Genomic DNA, 21,630 nt, shown 5'->3' with positions numbered 1-21,630 from the left:
TAACATGGTTTCATTCAGACCTCTGAATTGATCTGGTCAAAGGCCCTGTTGTCCCCCTCTTTACTGTCTAATCGAGAGTATTCAAGGCCAGGGACCGATCTCCCTTCTTTTCCTGGAAATGGGATTGCTGGCCCGGGGCCTGGGAGGGATAAGTCTAGGCGGCAGTTAAATCAGCAGGTCTGTTCACTGAGTTATCCCCCCCACCCACCTCCCCCCCTCACACACACATACACACTCCACCCGTGAGCAGACTGGATTTTCAGGTGTCTGGGCCTGCAAGCTTTTGGCTTAGCCAGTAGTGAAATTCCCTTTCAGGGAGCGATGTTATTAATGGGTGCAGGATAAACCCGTCTACATGTTTTGTTTTGTTGTCTGTCTCCCCCTTCTAGACTGTGAGTCCGTTGTTGGGTAGGGACCATCTCTATATGTTGCCGACTTGTACTTCCCAAGCGCTTAGTACAGTGCACACAGTAAGCGTTCAATAAATACGACTGAATGAATGAATGAAAGGAACCTGGATAAGGCCAGCTTTGTCATGAGACAGGACAGGCCTCCACCTCCCTGGACCTCAATACTCCCAATGTGTAAAACGGGAGTGATTAGCTTGCCTTGAATCTGGGTCACTGTCATGGAGTTAAGGTTGAGGAAAGGGGAAGACACTTACAAATCAAACACTTTCAGGTGGGCAGGGAAAGGGACTAAGTTACATAATCTAAGTCGTTAATTAAAACTTACTGCAAAACTCAGCATAACCCTGCTGATGGAGTGACGAGTGATCCACTGTTGCAGTGTTGTAGTCTTTGGAAATGGATCAGAGGCAGATTCAGCCCAGGAAGGGGATCTAAAGCAAGTCTCACCCTCCCTCTCTGTCCCCCAGGCTGGGGCAATAGATTTTCCCTTGTCTCTCATGATTTGGTTTTGCCATAAGCGATTCCAGACAACGCGGGGGAGACAAAGTAAGCAACCTTCCACGCAGGCTTGGGTGATGCGGAGGCTGGAGTTCGGCTTTGCTGCAGGGGAGGGAATTTAAAGGTGAGGTCTTCCCAAACCTGAGACTGCTGAATAGGCAGAGAGCTGGTTGTGAACATCTAATCTCTGCAGCAGTCTGTGTGGCCTTAACCTCACATTCAGTTGTGCAATGGGAAAAGGCAAATATCTGATGAAACAGCAGCCCTTGGAGGGCAGAGACCCAATCCTGAGGGTCCTGGTCTGGAGCAGGGAGGTTTTTGGCGGGGAGGGGGCTTGTCTGAGAGATCCCGCCTGGTTAGTATTTGGATACGAGTTGTGGACCTTTTCGGACCCGCCCATTCATTCATAAGATTGTACTTATTGAGCGCTTACTGTGTGCAGAGCACTGTACCTTAGTACACTTGGGAGAGTACAATGCAACAATAAATGTGCACCGCTCCACGGTTAAGACCCAGGCAGAGCCCAACTCTGGCTGGTCCTTTGGAGGCTCTGTTGGGGGTGAGCAGGACAGAAGAAGAGCCGTCTGATGGTCTGGCCAGTGAGGGAGGGCAAGCACCTCCCTGGGAGAGCAGCCGCTCAGAGAACCGTAATGAATTGAGTAATCGAGATCCCGGTTTCGCGTCATGCATTAGATTGGGTAATTGTATTGCCACGGCTGGGCTGCACTGGCCTCTTCCAGTTGGAATGCCCGGTAGAGCAAGCCCTCGACAGGGACGGGGGAATCTCGCCTTTCACCAGCTGCCCATTAATGTGTCTTTGTTCGTCAACTTTACATCCCCATGGTGGCTATTCACTCCGCTTCCGCTGTCAAGAGCTATCACGTCATCCCGCCGCTATTGGACTGAGCCCACTGCCCTCTCCAGCCTGGGATGCCGGCAGCCCCCGTTCATTCATTCATTCATTCACTCATTCATTCATATTTATTGAGCGCTTACTGTGTGCAGAGCACTATACTAAGCTCCTGGGAAGTACAAGTTGGCAACATATAGAGACGGCCCTTACCCAACAACAGGCTCATAGTCTAGAAGGGGGAGACAGACAACAGGCCTGGCCACACTAAAGCCTTGGTTTACTGTGCACCTGGACAGGGCTTAGGATAACTCTACTATTTAATAATCATCATCATCATCATAAATGTGGTATGTTGTAATAATAGTTACATTATTATTATGGTATTTGTTACCTGCTTAATATGTCCCTAGCACTGATTCAAGGTAATCAGGTTGGACACAGTCCCTGTCCCACCTGGGGCTCATAGTCTCAATTCCCATTTTACAGATGAGGTACCTGAGACACTGAGAAGTTAAGTGACTTGCCAGAGGTCAAATAGCAGACATGTGGCGAAACCAGGATTATAACCCATTGTAGTCTTCCAAGTGCTTAGTACAGTGCTTTGCTCACAATAAGCACTCAATAAATATAATTGAATGAATGAATGAATTTGTTAGGCACTTAACATATGCCAAGCACTGTTCTAAGCGCAGGTGTGGGTACAAACAAATCAGGTCACACACAATCCCTGCCCCAGGGTGGGCTCACAGTCTTAACCCCCATGTTATAGATGAGGTAAATGAGGCACAGAGAAGTTAGGTGACTTGCTCAAGGTCACACAGCAGACAAATGGCCAATCTGGGATTAGAACCCAGATCCTTCTGACTCCCAGGCCCGTGCTCTACCCACTAAGCCACACTGCACTGAGGGGAGCTCTGTGAGTTGATTCATGTCGAGATGGGAGGGTGCCCCCCTTCTGAGCCTCCTTAGCCCCCAGTCACTCGATGGATCCATAATATTTGAGCACCTACTGTGTGCAGAGAATTGTACCGAACACTTGGGAAACTACTCCGGTGCTTAGGTGACGCTGAAGTGATATGATCCGTGTCCTCAGGGATCTTACAGGTGAGGTGGGAGGCAGGTACTAAAATACATTCTAGGAAGGAAAAGCGTGTAAAGAACTGGACACAAATGCTATGGGGCAGCGTGAGTACCCAAGTGCCCAGGTAATGCAGAAGACCTGAAGTGGCAATAGAGGGAAGACATGATCACTGCCCTCAACGAGCTTACAGTCAAGCTAGAGCGCCCTGAATGCCAGGCTGCAGGAATTCAACTCTCATGTCCTTAGTTGGAAAGGAAGCTTCCTTCTGTCCTTTATTCCTACAGAGGAAAGCTCAATGGGGTTTTTCTGCTTGCTTCCACACTGCATTGACAGGAGGTGAAACGTCATTAGTTTCGGTGTCCTAGAGCAAGATGCCTGAGCTGTTAATTCTAAAATATTAGGGGCTAACAGCCTGCAGAAGTATCTTAATATAAATTGATGGGAGGTGGGGCAGTGCATCCCAATGGATAGAGCACGGGCCTGGGAATCAGAAGGACCTGGGTTCTGATCCCAGCTCCGTCACTTGTCTGTTCTGTGACCTTGGGCAAATGACTCCACTTTTTTGTGCCTCGGATACCTCATCTGTAAAATGGGGATAAAGACTGTGTCCAACCTGATTATCTTGTATCTACCCCAGTGCATCTACCCTAGTACTTAGTTCAGTGCCTGGCACACAGTAAGTGCTTAACAAATACCTTAAAAAAAGGAGAGGGGACAGTAAGAGTGAAGACCCCGATTGCAGACGGACCGTCAAAACAGCACCCATGACATCACGTCTTTGGTGGACAGCACCCTGGAGAGACAATGGACAAACCATCACTCTCTGGGGAGCCAAAATGGGGTTAACCTTGATAGATCAGACAGAAGAAATACTTTGAAGGCACATCACCACCAAACCTCAGGCATCATGGCATTGCCGTGCTCGTTTGGAAGACAGGAGCAGAAGACCACAGGGATTAGAAATGGGCTAACCTTTGCTGCAGTGTCTTAAGCTGCGAGAGCATTGCAAAGCCAGGAGACAGGGAAGGAAGTAGTTTCAATACCAGTCCTCATTCATTCATTCATTCAATCATATTTATCGAGCGCTTACTGTGTGCAGAGCACTGTACTAAGTGCTTGGGATATACAAGTTGGCAACATATAGAGACGGTCCCTACCCAACAACGGGTTCACAGTCTAGAAGGGGGAGACAGACAACAAAACAAAACATGTGGACAGGTGTCAAGTTGTCAGAACAAATAGAATTAAAGCTAGATGCACATCATTAACGAAATAAATAGTAAATATGTACAAGTCAAATAGAGTAATAAATCTGTGCAAACATATATACAGGTGCTGTGGGGAGGGGAAGGAGGTAGGGTGGGGGGCGATGGGGAAGAGAAGAGGAAAAGGGGGCTCAGTCTGGGAAGGCCTCTTGGAGGAGGTGAGCTCTCTGTAGGGCTTTGAATCAAGGAAGAGAGCTAGCTTGGTGGATGTGCGGAGGGAGGGCATTCCAGGCCAGGGGGAGGACGTGGGCCGGGGGTCGGCGGCGGGACAGGTGAGAGTGAGGTACAGTGAAGAGGTTAGTGGCAGAGGAGCGGAGGGTGCGGGCTGGGCTGTAGAAGGAGAGAAGGGAGGTGAGGTAGGAGGGGGCGAGGTGATGGAGAGCCTTGAAGCCGAGAGTGAGGAGTTTTTGCTTTATGCGTAGGTTGACTGGCAGCCGCTGGAGATTTTTGAGGAGGGGAGTAACGTGCCCATAACATTTCTGCACCAAGAGGATCCAGGCAGCAGCGTGAAGTATAGACTGAAGTGGGGAGAGACAGGAGGATGGGAGATCAGAGAGGAGGCTGATGCTTTAATCCAGTCAGGAGAGGATAAGAGATTGAACCAGCAAGGTAGCAGTTTGGATGGAGAGGGAAGGGTGGATCTTGGCGATGTTATGGAGTTGAGACCGGCAGGGTTTGGTGACGGATTGGATGTGAGGGGTCATGCACATGATGTGGAAGGGATCATCTGTTACATGGGGTAACACACCCACCCGGATAAAATCTCCACATTGGTGGTGATGTCAGAGTGATACCAAGTTCAAAGCGGGTCATCATTTCACAGAATGTTCCCGCTCCTTTCAGCACACATCTCCGTGTACCAGTTAGCCTCTCGGGAGGGACTGGAGTGGGCATAGCCCAGCTGAGTGGCATTGGACCAGCCTGGAAAAACAGCCAGTTAGGCCGTGCTGGAGGAGAACAGCATCAAACTGCAGCTCTCTGCTCTTGTTACCAGCACACGTCTAGCTGTTTAAAGCTGTATCCAGCACCCCACTCACCCCCAGCATCCCAAGCACTCAGGACAAAGAGGAGTGGGTGGTTCAGTCCCAAATCCCGGTGATTGAGGCTGGATTGGTCTCCCAGTCCTGGATGCCTGTGGGGAGCAGAGAAAGGAGGGCAGCTGTGAGCCATGTCAGTTACTGTGTGCAACAGAGAGAGCCCTCTCACCCACCCTGGCTTTCTCTTTCTCCCACTACCACCTTTGATTGACTTAAGGGCTTTGGATCTTGTTTTGGTGAACTCCCTCAGCAGGCTGACAGGCAAGTCTTTGTGTGGCTTGCTGTTTCCCAAGCCCATTGGCTTTGTCTGCCATGCAGGGCGTGACCAACGGGACAGGGAGCTGATGAAGCAAACATAAACCGTGAATTGGCCCTTTCACCTTATCCAGGTCTCCCTGAGTGAAAGGAGAGCGGCAGAGAGGAGCCGGCTAGGGAAGTGAGAGGAAACGGGTGCGGACACGTGGGGGCTTGCGGAGTTAGCGTGGTGCCAGTGGACAGTGCCCACTTGGGGTTGGTATCCATGTCAACATCTTTGTTGCCGACTGGATTTCCCAAACACTGGGGCCTAGTGAGATAAGAATGGGGCATGGAACCAGGACCTCTCAGGAGATGGGGTGACTGTCCCGGGAAAACGTGTCAGCTCACCCTACAAGAGAATGGGGGGAATGCAGGGCTGCTGCAGCCTGCCCTCCCCATCTGAGCATCTCACTTTCCGGGGAGACTCTGGAAGGACCAGTTGGGTGGATCAGAGTTGATGTCCCCTCTATATCCCCACCACCACCACCCCATGACCCCCAAGAGTTGGCCTTTGAGAGCGTTGTTGAAATAACTTTTCTCCTGAAGGCGTGAATGATGCTTGTCTACCTCATGGAACCCACCACAGAAGACTGACCAAGGTAGTAATAATAATAATGACAGTGTTTGTTAAGCACTTACTATGTGCCAAGGACTGTTCTAAGCACTGGGGTAGATACAAGGTAATCAGGTTGTCCCACGTGGAGGTCACAGTCTTTATCCCCATTTTACAGATGAGGTAACTGAGACACAGAGAAGCAAAGTGACTTGCCAAAGATCACACAGCAGACAAGTGGAGGAGGCTGGGTTAGAACCCATGTCCTCTGACTCCCAAGTCTGTGCTCTTCCCATTAAAACATAAGCTCATGACTGACAGGAACTCATTCCTGATTAAAAGGAGGCAGCGTGACATAGTGGAAAGGGAACGGACCTAGGAATCTGGAGACCTGGGTTCTAATCCCAGCTCTGCCAGTTGCTTGCTGCATCACCTTGAGCAAGTCACTTAGCTTCTCTGTGCCTCAGTTTCCTCAACTCTAAAATGAAGATTAAATACCTAGTCTCCTTCCTACGTAGCACTATGAGCCCCATGTGGGACGGACTGTGTCCAACCTTATTGTATCTCTACCCCAGCGCCTAGAACAGTGTTTGGCACATAGTAAGCACTTAACAAATACCATAATAATAATGAACAAAAAAGGAGGATCCTTCCCCAGCATATTCCAGGGTCTGGAGGGACCCTTTGGGCTGTAATACAAAGCTCAGAAAGCATTCCCTGCCATTTTTGCTGTGCCGGAAGCAAACATCTGGGTTTGAGGTCAGAAGGGAGAAAGAATTGAGGATGCCCCAAGTTCCTTGAAGCCGGGAACTTGTGGTTCCCGGGACCGCTTAGAGCAGTCACGCACGTTCATCCTCCCTGGTGGGAAGAAAAGTCTCTGAAGAGATCGTCAAATCACTACAGCAACAAAATGCCTTAAGGCTGGAACGCTGGCTCTGTGTTCGAGTGGCTCCATGGGAGGATAAACGTTGGGATTGTTTTCCTGCTTCTGGGGAGCATCTAACTGGGGAAAACCTGGGGGGCTGGAGGGGATAGTAGCCATCTTGTTCCCCTTCGTTTTGCCAAAGAAAAAGCAGTGTGGTAGGCGGGGAGTGGGAGGAGTGATCACAAAACTTTCAGGAGAGGCTGAGTGGGAAGGAAGAGCTTCCAGCTGGCCCAGGGTAGGGCACACGTCCAAAATGTGACGGATTGCAGAATATGGAAATTATTCACAAGCGTGGTTAGCTCCTCTTGGAAATTCCAAGGAACCGGCTGCTCTCTCCTAGTTTTTCTTCAGTCCCTAGATGAGAAGCCGGGAGGGAACCCGTGGGCAGAAAACTCAAGTGTTGGGGAAATCCGATTGGAAATCTCTAGCTCTCTGCTGGGGGAGATGATTCCCAATCAGGATTCAGGGTCCTGTTTTCTGAGCAGATCTTGGTCTGGTTTGGAAGGGGTTGTGTGTCCCATGGACATAAAGCCTCCTTCTGGCAGGTAAGCAGGCAGGAGCAGCAGGACAGAGCTCCTTCCCTGCCATCTCCTGTAGTCATTCTGGGGCCAATGTTGTCAGGGGTGGGTAGTGGGATTGGACTAGGGAAAGCATCCAGTACTGGAACGGCATCAGAGGTTGAGGGTCTGGAATAGGGAGATTGGGCTAGCATCACCTGGAACATAGAGCTGGGGTGCTTGGTGGAGGGAGGCCAGGATGGGGGAAGGCACAAATTGATCATCAGTGGGTGCCCCACTTCGATTATCCACCACCTTCTATGCCACCGTCCTTCAATACAGGAGAAAAATTCCACTTTGGTTCACCCGGGTTCCCAAACCCTAGTAAATGTAATGTGGTTAGTGCCTGGCTGAGTGGAAATAATAATAATAATAATAATAATAATAATAATAATAATAATAATAATAATAATAACATTTATTAAGTGCTTACTATGCGCAAAGCACTGTTCTAAGCACTGGGGAGGTTACAAGGTGATCAGGTTGTCCCACGGGGGGCTCACGGTCTTAATCCCCATTTTACAGATGAGGTAAACTAAGGCCCAAAGAAGTTAAGTGACTTGCCCAAAGTCACACAGCTGACAAGTGGCGGAGCCGGGATTTGAACCCATGACCTCTGACTCCAAAGCCCGGCCTCTTTCCACTGAGCCATGCTGCTTCTCTAGGGAAAGAGCCAGGAAAGAGCCTGGGCCTGAGAGCCAGAGGACCTGGGTTCTAATCCTGGCTCTGCCACTTGCCTGCTGTGTGACCTTGAGCAAGTGATTTCACTTCGCTTTGTCTCGGTTTCCTCATCCGTAAAAATGGGCTTTAAATACCAGTTGTCCGGTCCTCTAAAACTGTGAGCCCTAAGTGGGAAATGGACAGTGCCTGACCAGATTATCTTGTATTTACCCCGGCACTTAGAAAGGTGCTTGGCGTATAGGAAGCAATTAACCGATACCACAGTTATTATTGTTATTATTGTGGTCTGATGTTGGCCATACGGCTAACAGACGTCACCAAGAATGCAGGTGGTGCCAGAAGGCCAATCCAGAAATATTTTCCCTTCTCCCCACTCTAGTGGACTCTCCCAAGTACATGGAACAGTCTTGTGCACATAATAGGCGCTCAGTAAATGCCATTGATTAATTCCCCCATCTATTTTAATGTCTGTCTTCCCCTGCAGATTGTAACCTCTTTGTGGGCAGGGAGCATGTCTACCAATGCTGGGGTTTCCAACGTGACCTGACATGGGTCCGGTAGAGGGATTGGCCCCGAGGATTTGGCCTCTGTCTTACCAGGCCCTGCCAGGAGAGCGAGTTTTATCTCCCATGTTGGCATCATGATTCGCACTCCCACAGGGTGCCATGCATGATGCTGGCCCCTCAGGGATCTGCTTTGCTTACCCTGGTGTTTTTTAAACCCAGAGGGAGCACTGTGTTGCAGAGAGCCCACGATGCATTCGAGGAGAAGGGGCTCTCCAGGCTGATGATGATGGCCCAGACTCCTGAGAAGCTCTGGATGGTGCCCCTGCCCCTTGGGGGAGCTGCCAAGATGAGACCCAGTCCCTTCGCCACCCAGGGCAAATTCTTCCCCGATAACTTCAGCTGGTGGTGTTGTGGACACGCTTTTTTATTTTTCTTCCATCCTTCTCATTGCTTCCCAACTCTTTCTTCTTCCCCACCCGCCTCCACTTTCCAGACAGCCCATGGCGCCTTTCCCTCCCACCTCTCTGCCTGGCACCCTGGCCAGTTAGAACCACAGACTCTTTCGAGCAGAAGGCAGGCTCTAATCCGGACCTGCCAATTGCTTGCTTTGTGACCTTGTTCAAGGCACTTAATTTCTCTGAGTCTCAGTTTCTTCAACCGTAAAATGGTGATCTCTCTTCTCCCTCCTACTTAGAAGGTAAGCCCCAAGTGGGACAGGGACCGTGTCCGACCTAATGGACTTGTACCTACCTCAGCGCTTAGAGCAGTGTTTGGCGCTTAATAAGCGCTGAACAGATACCATTAAAAAAGGGGGCAGAGGGTTGGTGGGGGCTGGGATTGAGCAAGAGGAGACTGAGCTCCAGGCCTTCCTGTGGGGTCAGAGGAAGATGATGCAATGCAATCATTGCCTCTCTCCTCCTCCACTCCTTGTCCCATTCCCAGTAACTGGGAAGCAACCAGATCATTGCAACAGATGTTGACCCTGAGCCCAAGACCGCTGGTGCCCCGCCCTGCCCCCCAACTTGCAGGCAGGAGTACCCACTTCCCTGGTGGCCTTGGCCCTGCCCGACACTCTGGCTGGGCCCACGAGGAGGCCCCCAGCCCCTCCAGGAGAGGAACTTCCCTTGCCATGCTGTAAGCTTGTTGTGGGTAGGGAACAGGTCTCCCAACTATGTTAATACTGTACCCTCCCAAGCGCTTCATACAGTGAGTACAGTACACAGTGAGTACTCAATAAATATCATTGATTGATTAAGGAAGGGTAGCCCACCCGCCGTCCTCTCACGCCTCTGCTCCGCTCGGACGTCTTGATCCGAGATTGAACGAGGCGGTGGCTGGCCCGCCTTGGGTGTGAATGCAGGGTTCGGAGCCTCTGGTTTAGAAGCAGCATGGCCTAGTGGAAAGAGCACGGGCCTGGGAGTCCGAGGACGTGGGTTCTAATCCTAGCCCCGCCACTTACCTGCTGTGTGACCTCGAGCAAGTCATGTAACTTCCCTGCCTTGGTTCCCTCATCTGCCAAATGGGGGTTCATACCTATTCTCCCTGCTACTTAGACGGTAAGCCCCATGTGGGATATGATGATCTCGTATCTACTCCAGAGTTTACCACAAGTATTATTATGATTTTTATTACTATCATTATTATTAAGCTGTCAAGGCTACGGTATAGTTGAGCATAAATCACTTGACGGGCTGTTCTTAGCACACTGGCTTCCAAGGTTCGCGGGAAGGTTTTAGAATTTGGGCAACAACGCCCCGTTACCCAGAGCTGACATCGGCAAAGCTTTGCCAGTTCTGCTGCGTTGGGTGTCAGCCCTCTTGGGCAAGAATCGTATTTGTTGTGTGACCTTGGGTAAGTCACTTCACTTCTCTGGGCCTCAATTCCCTCATCTGTAAAATCTGGGATAAGACTGTGAGCCCATGTGGAACAGAGACTGTGTCCAACCTGATTACCTTGTATCTACCCTAGTGCTTAGAACAGGACTTGGCACATAGTTAGTGCTTAACATATACCATTATTATTATGATTATTATTATTACGGAACTCTCCCAAGCACTTAGGTCAAGGCCTGCACACAGTAAACACTCAGTAAATACCGTTGAGCAATCAATGGATGAGTGAGCACATCTTTTAGTCTTCCCAAGGGATGAACTGCACAGAATGGCAAGGAAGGAATCAATCAGTCGATCCATCAAAGATGTGCGTGGTAGGTTGGTAGGCATGTTCCCTGCCCACTGGAAGCTTACAATCTACAGGGGGAGACAGACATTAAAATAAATTATAGATATTGGGAAAAGTGCTATGAAGCTGAGGAAGGGGTAATAAAAAACAATCCATCAGTGGTATTTACTGAGTGATTACCGTGTGCAGAGCTCCGTACTAAGCACTTGGGCTTAAAGTGCTTAATAAGGGCTTAAAGAGTTCAAATTCAAAGGGACCAGGCACACAGAAGGGAGAGGGAGTCGGTGAAATGAGGGCTTAGTCGGGGAAGGCCTCTTGGAGGAGGTATGATTTTAATAAGGCTTTGAAATTGGGGAAAGCAGTCGTCTGTCGGATATGAAGTGGGAGGGTGTTCTAAGTCAAGAAGCGCAAAGAGCAGAGAAAACATTTACCCATCTTGAACCTTGAATTTTTCCACACGTGATACAGGCTGGTAGCCCTGAACTACAGGCATCTGGGGAGATGGAGGGACCTGACACCTTACTGGAAAAGGAATCCACTGGCTTCGGTAGGAATGCCAATCAATCCGTGGTATTTATGTAGTATGCACTTGTGGGAGAGTACAGTATAACAGAATTGGTAGACATGTTCCCTGCCTTCAAGCAGCTTACAGCCTAGAGGTATATTGGGTCATGATTATTGTTATGCACGTCACCAAAAGAGGCAGGGAAGGAATATATTGGATTCCTCTCTCCTCGTTTGCCGTTCATTTGCTCTCCACCTACACAGGCTATCTCTTAGTAGCGGCAGTAGTGGTAATAATAATATAAAGATACAGAGAAGCAGCGTGGCTCAGTGGAAAAGAGCCCGGGCTTTGGAGTCAGAGGTCATGTTCAAATCCTGGCTCCACCAATTGTCAGCTGTGTGACTTTGGGCGAATCACTTAACTTCTCTGTGCCTCAGTTCCCTCATCTGTAAAATGGGGATGAAGACTGTGAGCCCCCCGTGGGACAACCTGCTCACCTTGTAACCTCCCCAGCGCTTAGAACAGTGCTTTGCACGTATAAGTGCTTAATAAATGCCATTATTATTATTTAATAAATGCTTTCTGTGTGCAGAACACTCTATTAAGCATGGGGAAAGAATACCCAGCTGCAACAAATAGAGAAGCAGTGTGGCTTAGTGGAAGGAACAGAAACTTAGAAGTCTGATCCCAGCTCTGCCACTTGCCTGCACTGTGACCTTGAGCAAGTCACTTAAGTTGTCTCTGCCTCAGTTTCCTCATCTGTAAAATGGGGATGAAATACCTGTTTCATTTCCCTCTTAGCCTGAATGTCCTATGGGAGACAGGAACTGTGTCTGATCTGATTGGCTTGTATCAATCATATTTATTGAGTGCTTACTGTGTGCAGAGCATTGTACTAAACACTTGGAAGAGTACAATGTAACTGTAGGTAGACCCATTCCTTGACCCCCAGGAGCTTAGAGTCTAGAGGGGGAAGACAGATAGTAATATAAAGAAATAAATTGTGGATATGTGCCTAAGTGCTGTGGGGCTGAGGGTGGAGCGATTCAAATTCAAGTGCAAGAACGATGCAGGTCACCTCCACAGTGGTTATAATGTACTGATGGGTAGAGTAAATGCTTAACATACACCACAATCATTAATCATTGTGATGGTCTTGGGACGGCTTTATCCTGAGTGAATTAGGCTCCTGAGCAGTAAGGGAAATGGTTCCAGCTTCTCTTCCAATAACAATAATAGTGAAAATAATAATTATGGTATTTGTTAAGTGCTTATGTGCCAAGCACTGGTCTAAGCACTAGGATAGATGCAAGTTAATTAGGTCGGACACAGACCCTGTCCCACAGTCTGAGTCGGAGAGAGAACAGGCATTGAATCCTCAATTCACAGATAAGGGAACTGAGCCTCAGAAAAGTGAAGCGACTCGCCCGAGGTCACACAGCAGATTTGGTGGTGCCAGTATTAGAACCCAGGTTCTCTGAGTCTCAGGCCAGGCTCTATCCTCTAGACCATGCTGCTTCTTGGGAGGGAGAGCAACGGGCTCTGCCCGGGAATGAAGGGGTAGGATGGGCAGAGAACATAGCACCTGATCAGGGAAACCCTGACGGGAGGTGGCAGAAGACACAGGGAGGAAGAGGAGGAGAAGCAGCAGGCTAGAGTCTCTGCCATCAGCAGCAGGGATTGCTCATCGTAGCCGGGATAGGATTGCAACCCTGTGCTACCCTGAGCCATCCTAGGGCTCGATTCTGCCCTCTCAGTCAGTGCTATGGAGCACTGTGCCCTCTATGGGCACTTAATAACGATTTAACCTGTTGGTAGGGTGAACCAGTTCAGCTTGATGGATGAGGGCCTGGTCCCATGGGAGAGAAGAGAGCCAGTGACTGGATGGGGAAAATTCCTAGCAGTCCCATGGCCCTGCATAGATGGAATTCCACCCTCAAAGCCAGGAGCGGCTGCGTCACCTGGAGGTCACCTAGCTTCCGGCTCCCTTTTCTTGTCCTTTGCTGTGATCGCAGCTTCTCGTTTGCGAAATTGAGACTTGGGCCCGCTATGCCCTCTCCCCAACACCGTCACACCCCACCCTACCCTTCCCCTGGTTGGCATGGACCTTCTGGAGCAGCAGCAGGAAGCCTGTCACCCTGGCAGAGTTGCCCTATGTCACAACTCGGCCTTCTGGGGCTTTCTGCTGCCCAAATCAGTCTAGGTAGGTTAAGGTCTTCCTGGTGAAAACAGTGAGTGTGAGAGAGCATCTTCCCTCCTCCACCTCCCATGTTCCTTCCTAGCCCCCTCCCCATTTCCCTCCCTAGCCCTCTCCCCCTCCTCTTTTCCCACCTCCTCGTCTAAGTGGATGAGAGGGTGAGGTGGGTTGGATCAGGAGGTCAGTGGAGTCAAATAGAGGAAGATAGTGGACAGTGTAGGGGTCATTGGGAAAATCCCCATGGAGGTTGAGGTCCCTGAGGATCAGGGTATCAAGATCAGGAATGTGAGAAAAGCATCCAAACGGTTCAGGATGTTGGAGGTGGATCCTGGTGGTAGGTGGGTGTGACAAGTAATCGGAGTGGGTGGTAGAGATGCGTCATATGGGTTTTCAAAGAAGGAAAAAAGAGGGATGGTGCTACAGTGGAACTGGGGGCTAAGAAAGAAGCTGACGCCCCCTTTCCCTATGAGTCTTGGGGAGTGGGAGAAGATGAGGCCCCTGTAGGAGAGAAAAGGAGGGGAGACAGTGTCAGGTGGGGATAACTTGGTTTCATTGATGGCAAGGAGGAACAATGATCAGATCAGGAACAAGTTATTCATTCATTCATTCAATCGTATTTATTGAGCGCTTACTGTGTGCAGAGCACTGTACTAAGCGCTTGGGAAGTACAAGTTGACAACATATAGAGATGGTCCCTACCCAACAGTGGGCTCACAGTCTAGAAGGGGGAGACAGAGAACAAAACAAAACATATTAACAAAATAAAATAATTAGAATAAATATGTACAAATAAAATAAATAAATAGAGTAATAAATACGTACAAACATATATACATATATACAGGTGCTGTGGGGAGGGGAAGGAGGTAAGGCTGTTGGGATGGGGAGGGGGAAGAGGGGGAGAGAAAGGAGGGGGCTCAGTCTGGGAAGGCCTCCTGGAGAAGTTGAGCTCTCAGTAGGGCCTTGAAGTCAAGGATGAAGGGAAGCCAAACATACCCATGCCCCCCCCCCCAAAAAAAAACCTTCCCTTGATCCCATGGCTCCTTCCAGTTATCGTCCCATCTCCCTCATGCCATCCTTTCCAAACTTCAAGCAAGTTGTTTCCACTCACTGCCTCCACTTCCTCTCCTCTGATTCTCTCCTTGCCCACCTCCAATCTGGCTTCCACCCCCTCCATTCCACTCCACAAAAAACGCCCTCTCTAAAGTCTCTTCCGGACAGATCCAATGGCCTCTACTTCATCCTAATCCTCTTTGACCTCTCAGATGCCTTTGATACTGGTCCACCTCCTTCTTCTGGAAACACTACCTAATCTTGTCTTCACTGACGCTCTCCTCTCCTGGTTTCTCGGTCTACTTTGCAGGCTCCTCCTCTGCCTCCCACCCTCTAAGAAAACCATGGGTAGGTAACATTTCCAGGATGAGGGAGTCGGTCCTCAGTATCAATGGCAGCCCAGAGAAAATTAGGATGGAGAAGAATTGGCTAGATTTGCCGAGAAGCAGTTTAACATGATCTCAGAGAGAGCCCTGTCAGCAGAACGAAGTGGGAGGAAGCTACACTGTTGAAGGTCAAGAAATGAATTACAGGAGAGGAAATGGAGGCAGTGGGTATACAGAATTCACTTGAAGAGTTGGACAGCAACAGAAGGGATATTGGGCAATAAACGAACGGTACAGTAAAATCTTGAGAAGGTCGTTTTAGGACAAGGGAGATGGCAGCTTTGAAGACAGATGGGAAGGGGCCATCAGAGAGTGAGTGGGCGAAGGTGGCAGTCAGGGGGCGGGGCCTGGGGGAGTAAAGCGGGTACAACTGTTTTTAGAAGATGCAGAGGGATGGAGTCTGAGGAGAAAGTGGAGAGGGTGGAATTTGAAAACAGGCAGTTGATCTCTTGCAAGATAGCGGAAAAGGATAGGGAATCAATGTGGCCTAGTGAAAAGACCATGGGCCTGGAAATCAGAGGACCTGGGTTCTAAACCCGACTTCACCACTCGTTTGCTGAGCGACCTTCGGTTAACTGCTTCATTTTGCTCATCTGTAAAATGAGGTCTAAATATCTAATCTTCCCATGTAGGACAGAGACTCTGTCTGATTATCTTTATCTACCCTGGTGCTTAGCATTGCTTCGCACGTAGTATGTGCCTAACAAGTATTATTATTAATAATAATAATGGTTTACATTTTTTAACAGCATGGAAAAAACCCAAGCCTAAGAGTCAGAAGACCTGGGTTCTCATCCTGGCTCTGCCACTTTTCTGGTGTAACCTTGGACAAGTCTCTGTACTTCTCTGTGCTCAGTTTCCTCATCCATAAAATGGGGATTAAATCCTATTCCCTCTGTTACTGGACTTCAGTATTCCTATCTGTAAATTGAGGATAAAATACCTGTTTTCCCTCCCACTTAGATTGTGAGCCCTCTGTGGAACAAGGACTGTGTCTAAGATGATTGTCTTGTATCTACCCCATGCTAGCACCATGCTGGCACACAGTAAGCAGCGTGGTTCAGTGGAAAGAGCACGGGCTTTGGAGTCAGAGGTCATGGGTTCAAATCCTGGCTCCACCAATTGTCAGCTGTGTGACTTTGGGCAAGTCACTTAACTTCTCTGTGCCTGTTACCTTTATCTGTAAAATGGGGATTAAGACTGAGAGCCCCCCGTGGGACAATGTGATCACCTTGTAACCTCCCCAGCGCTTAGAACAGTGCTTGGCACATAGTAAGCACTTAACAGATACCAACATTATTATCAGTAGTAGTAGTAGTAGTAGTAGTAGTAGTAGTAGTAGTAGTACTTAGTACGAAGCAGCATGGCATAGTGGGTAGAGCACGGGTCTGGGAGTCAGAAGGTCATGGGTTCTGATCCAGGCTTCACCACTAATCTACTATGTGACCTTGAGCAAGTCATTTCACTTCTCTGTGCCTCAATTACCTCATCTGTAAAATGGAAATTGAAACTGTGAGCTGGGACTGTGTCTAACCCAATTTGCTTGTATCCACCCCAGCGCTTAGAACAATGCCTGGCACATAGTAAATGCTTAACAAATACCATTATAATGTTAATAATAATAACTACTATTATTATTATAAGAGAGTGGATGTAGGCGTAGGAGGGAGCTGGAGGGGAAGGGTGGGGACAAAGTTTGGGGAGCTCATGGTTTTTTTTTTTATCAATGAAGTAGTTAGCAAGGTCAGTGGGGGCAAGAGGAAATTTAGGGGGCTGAAGGTTTCAGGAGGGACTCAAAGGTGTGGACCACTGGGTGGGTGTGATGGACAGAGGAGTTAATGCAGAAAAAGTGTTGCTGACTAGAAGAGAAGGTAGACTTATTGAAAGCAAGTGAATTTGTAGTATATGAAGTTGTCCTGGTGGGTGGATTTCTTCCCACAAGAAACTTCATGGCACAAATGGAAGCAGTGTGGCTTAGTGGAACAAGCCCGGGCCTGGGACTCAGAGGACCGGAGTTCTAATCCCAGCTCTGCCATTTGGCTGCTGTATGATCTTGGTCAAGTCATTTAACTTTTCTGTGCCTCAGTTCCCTCATCTAAAAAGTAGGAATTCAATACCTGTGCTCCCTCCTACTTAGACTGTGAGCCTCATGTGGGAACTGATTATCTTATATCTGCCTCAGTGCTTAGAATGTAAAAGTGCTTAACAATGATAATGATAATTGTGGTGTTTGTTAAATGTAGGGGTGGAGGATGCCCACTATGGAGGTAATCCTGGACTGAGGGGGAAAGTGGTAGATTGATAGAGGTGTGGCGGGGAGGAGGGAGATAATTGAATTCAATAAGGAGGGTGGTGTTGAGAATGTGGATTTGTGCAACAGAGAAGGAATCAATCAATCAGTGGTATTTATTGAGCACTTACTGTTTACCGAGCTCTGTACTAAGCACTTGGGAGAGTACAATACAACAGAGTTGGTAGACATGTTCTCTGCCCACAGTGAACTTATAATCTAGAGGGGGAGAAAGTTAGGGAGACTGTATGCTCCTTGTGGGCAGGGCACATGTCTATCCACTCCCAAGGACCTAGCACAGTGCTCAACACACAGTAAGTGCTCAATAAATGCCACTGATTGATTGATAGGGAGTCCAAATGGAGCTTGGTAGTCTGGGATAAGTGGAGGGGTTCCAGAGATCAGAGGTCTCTGTGGAGGCAGTGTTGTTCTCTTTATGGCTGAATTGTACTTTCCAAGCATTTAATACAGTGCTCTGCACAAAGTAAGCACTCAATAAATGCGATCGAATGAATGAATGAATGAATGTTGAGACAGTATTGCCGGGGCAGGGTGTGAGGAGGATGTTATCAGAGAGAGGGCTTTCAGAGTTGGTGAGGTTAGTTGATGAGGTTAGTTGGTCAGAGTTAGGTCAGGTTGGAGAGGGAGTGACTGATGGGAAGCAGTATGGAGAAGCAGCATGGGATAGTAGATAGAGCACGTGCTTGGGAGTCAGAAGGTCATGGGTTCTAATCCCGGTTCTGCCACTTGTCTGATTGTGTGGCCTTGGACAAGTCAGTTTACTTTCCTTTGCCTCAGTTACCTCATAAAATGGTGATTGAGACTGTGAGCCAATTGTGGGACAGGGACTATGTCCAGCCCGATTTGGTGGTATCTACCCCGGCACTTAGTACAGTGCCTGGCATATAGTAAGCACTTAACAAATACCACAGTTATTATTATTAGTGGAAAGAGGACAGACCTGGGAGTTGGCGGACCTGGGTACTAATCTTGGCTCCACGACATGCCTGCTGTGTGACCTTAGGCAAGTCACTTAATTTCTCTGGGCCTCAGTTTCCTCACCTGCAAAATGAGGGATTCAGTACCTGTTCTCCCACCAATTTAGAATGTAACCCCCATGGGGGACCTGATTATCTTGTATCTACCCCAGCACTTAATACAGTGCTTGGCACATAGTAAGCATTTAGCAAATACCACAGTTTTTATAGTGGTGGTGACGATCAAATCCAGGGTGTGGCCCAGTTGGTGGTGAGTGGGTGAGGAGGAGCAAGAAGAAATGGACGGTGTTGTCGCGAATGTTTACATAGATGCTGATTTCCCTGAGAACCAGTGCAGGTATGGAGGAGGAGAGGAGAAAGGTGAGAAAGATATCACAGTGAATTAGAGGCAGGCCAGGGCAGATAATGGTAACTAGTAATTGTAGTGAGTGGTAGAGGCAAGCGAAGGGATGGTGAGAAAGCGGAATTGTGGGGCAAAGAGCGGGCCTGCCTCTTCCCCCTTTCCTTGCATGTCAAGGTGGGTGGTGGGAGCAGATGAAGCCCCCCAAAGAGACGGGGTTATATTTCCTGAATGCCAACCCATTTGCCTTCTTTCCCGTCCTGCCGCTCCCCAAGGTCCTTGTTTACCAACATTTGGCTTTGAGACAGGTGCTTCTCTTACCCCACAGATCTGGCCTGGGAATGCAGGAGGCCCAGATGGTTCAGCTGCAGGCCACCTCTCCCCGTGCCCCCCTGGGGAAGCCCACCGAATCGAAGGAATGTTTGCCTCACTGGGCAGGTGAGGCAGGAAGGAGGAGGCACAGCTTGGCAGCTTCTGTTGAGGTTGGCTATCCAGCCTGTCACAGAGCAAAGGCAAGCACAATCCCAGCTGTATCAAAAAACAAAAAATCCCAAAACAAAAGACCCAAAGGTGCATGCATGCATGTGTGTGTGTGTCTTGTGTATAAGTTGTCAAGTTTAGGGAGGGGAGTTCTGGGAAATATGTGGTGGCAGCTTGCAGTTTATTTTCGGGTGTCGCCTGCCTGGCTCTCAGCTTCCTGCCACAGTCCTCGATGACCCCTCCCGCCTCTCTAGCGCTCGTAGCCCGATTGGCTGCTGAGAGTGGTCTTCGACTGCCTCCCCTTCTACGGGCCACAGCCGGAGAGAGGAGGGGCAGGAGAACGCCCCCGCTATCTGAGAGCGTGCTTTCATTCTGATCCAATGCTGAGAAACTGAGTTGACAAGTTGAGGCCCAGCTATTCGGTGCATGCATTCAGAAATGTGTTGCCCTCTGCCAAGGGCAACTTAAAGAGGGTCACCTGACCTAGGAGCAGAAGAGTGGAACCTTTCTGGAATTAGATGGGTGTGCGGCGGGTCGGGGAGGGGAGGGCGTTGTCTGACTGGTTTGCTTGCCCGGTACCGGGCATGGGCTCCATCTGGAGGACCAACCTGTATAGGATCGTTAGTTATGGGGGACGGGGAGGGAGACTCTCAGAATGGGGTTCTGATCAGGAGTGGGCAGGGGTCGCAGGAGTGGGGGTCAGGGAGTTGGAGCCACAGGGGGCGTGCAGAGCAAGCCCAGCCATCTCCCATGCCACCCCAGCGGGCTTTGACTTGGCTACGCCCTCCCCACCCCTGCCTCACCCATCTGGCCACCCGCCCCCGGCACGTTGCCCCCCACAGATTGTTAGGCATGCCTGCTTCTAAAAGGAACCAGCAGGGGATGAGGGTGGAGATGGGAGGGATGGGTGTGGACATAGGCCAGTCGGGGTGTCACAAGTTCCGGGATGAGCCTTGGTTTGGTTCTGGAGTTAGCCCCCCAAGGGGCAGGGACCGTGTCCAATTCCTAACTGTAATTTTTCCCACCACTTAGTACAGTGTTGTGCACACAATAAGCCCTTGATAAATACCATTAGTACTACTGTTGACACCTCTCAGGGTCGCGTTTGGAAAGTTTTCATTACTCTACCAGTCTCGACTACAGGAGGGAGAGTCAAGTGGAGGCCTACCCATTCCATTCCTAGCTTGGGCAGTAGCTAGCGAGTGGAAGGCCATCTGCTACAAGTCAGAACTCACCTGTGCTAGGCAGCGGTGGCATGAGAGAGAGTCGAGGGTGGAGACTCAGGTTTACTGCAAGGAAAGAGGCAGTGGTAAACCACTTACATATTTTTACCAAGAAAACTCTATGGGTACACTACCAGGATGACAGCAGACGGAGGTGAGCCGTTCTGGGAGAGATGTATCCCTGGCATCGCTATCGTTTAGAAACGACTCGACGGCATAAGACAAGACTACTGGTAAAGACTTAAGACAAACGGGCCTTGAAGGGATAGGCAGTTTCAGTGGCCAACTGCTTGCTCTGCAGCACTGTTGGGGGGTGAAGCCAAAGGGCTACCCGCAACTCATAGGTAAATTCTGGACCGACCAGTTTTGCTCCTAAAACAGGACCTCCCCCCGGCCCCTCTGGCCCAGTCTTCCTCTCCTCAGAGCAGGGGTTTTCACTGTTATTAATGAGAGTGGGTCTCATGAGCAAGCTCACACTCGTCTTCCTGGCATAAATACAGCCACGCGGTAGACTCTGGTGGCCCTTGTTATAGCACTTTCATTCAGTCATCTTTGTTGAGCACTTACCTTGTGCAGAGCACTGTATTGAGCACTTAATTGGGACTTATTTGGGCAGAGCAGAAATCCTCTGGGCAGGACCCCCTCTCACCAGGCTGCTACGCAACATTGCCAAGATCTGCCCTTTCCTCTCCATCCAAACCGCTACCCTGCTCATTCAAGTTCTCATCCTATCCCGTCTGGACTACTGCATCATCCTTCTCTCTAATCTCCCATCCTCGTGTCTCTCCCCACTTCAGTCCATACTTCATGCTGCTGCCCGGATTGTCTTTGTCCAGAAACGCTCTGGGCATGTTACTCCCCTCCTCAAAAATCTCCAGTGGCTACCAATCAATCTGCACATCAGGCAGAAACTCCTCACCCTGGGCTTCAAGGCTCTCCATCACCTCGCCCCCTCCTACCTCACCTCCCTTCTCTCCTACAGCCCAGCCCGCACCCTCCGCTCCTCTGCCGCTAATCTCCTTACCATGCCTCGTTCTCGCCTGTCCGGCTGTCGATCCCCGGCCCACATCATCCCCCAGGCCTGGAATGCCCTCCCTCTGCCCATCCGCCAAGCTAGCTCTCTTCCTCCCTTCAAGGCCCTACTGAGAGCTCACCTCCTCCAGGAGGCCTTCGCAGACTGATCCCCCTCCTTCCTCTCCCCACAGCACCTGTATATATGTATATATGTTTGTACATATTTATTACGCTATTTTACTTGTGCATATCTATTCTATTTATTTTATTTTGTTAATATGTTTGGTTTTGTTCTCTGTC

The 21,630-nt window shown here is 49.5% G+C and overlaps 1 protein-coding gene and 1 non-coding gene across 2 annotated transcripts in view; both read left to right on the top strand.

Annotated features, from left to right (window-relative positions):
- KLHL25 (kelch like family member 25) overlaps window positions 1–21,630 on the top strand; it is a 37,926-nt gene that overhangs the window by 3,785 nt on the left and 12,511 nt on the right. The gene's annotated exons all lie outside the window — the stretch shown is intronic.
- On the top strand, window positions 20,181–20,318 carry LOC119929176. Its single transcript, XR_005451313.1, has one exon. It is a non-coding gene; the product is annotated as a small nucleolar RNA SNORA7 (small nucleolar RNA).

This window comes from Tachyglossus aculeatus, chromosome 5 (genome assembly GCF_015852505.1).
Source record: "Tachyglossus aculeatus isolate mTacAcu1 chromosome 5, mTacAcu1.pri, whole genome shotgun sequence".
Taxonomy (NCBI): Eukaryota; Metazoa; Chordata; class Mammalia; order Monotremata; family Tachyglossidae; genus Tachyglossus; species Tachyglossus aculeatus.
The sequence above is the reverse complement of the archived record's forward strand: the minus strand, read 5'-3'. Positions and strand labels throughout refer to the sequence as shown.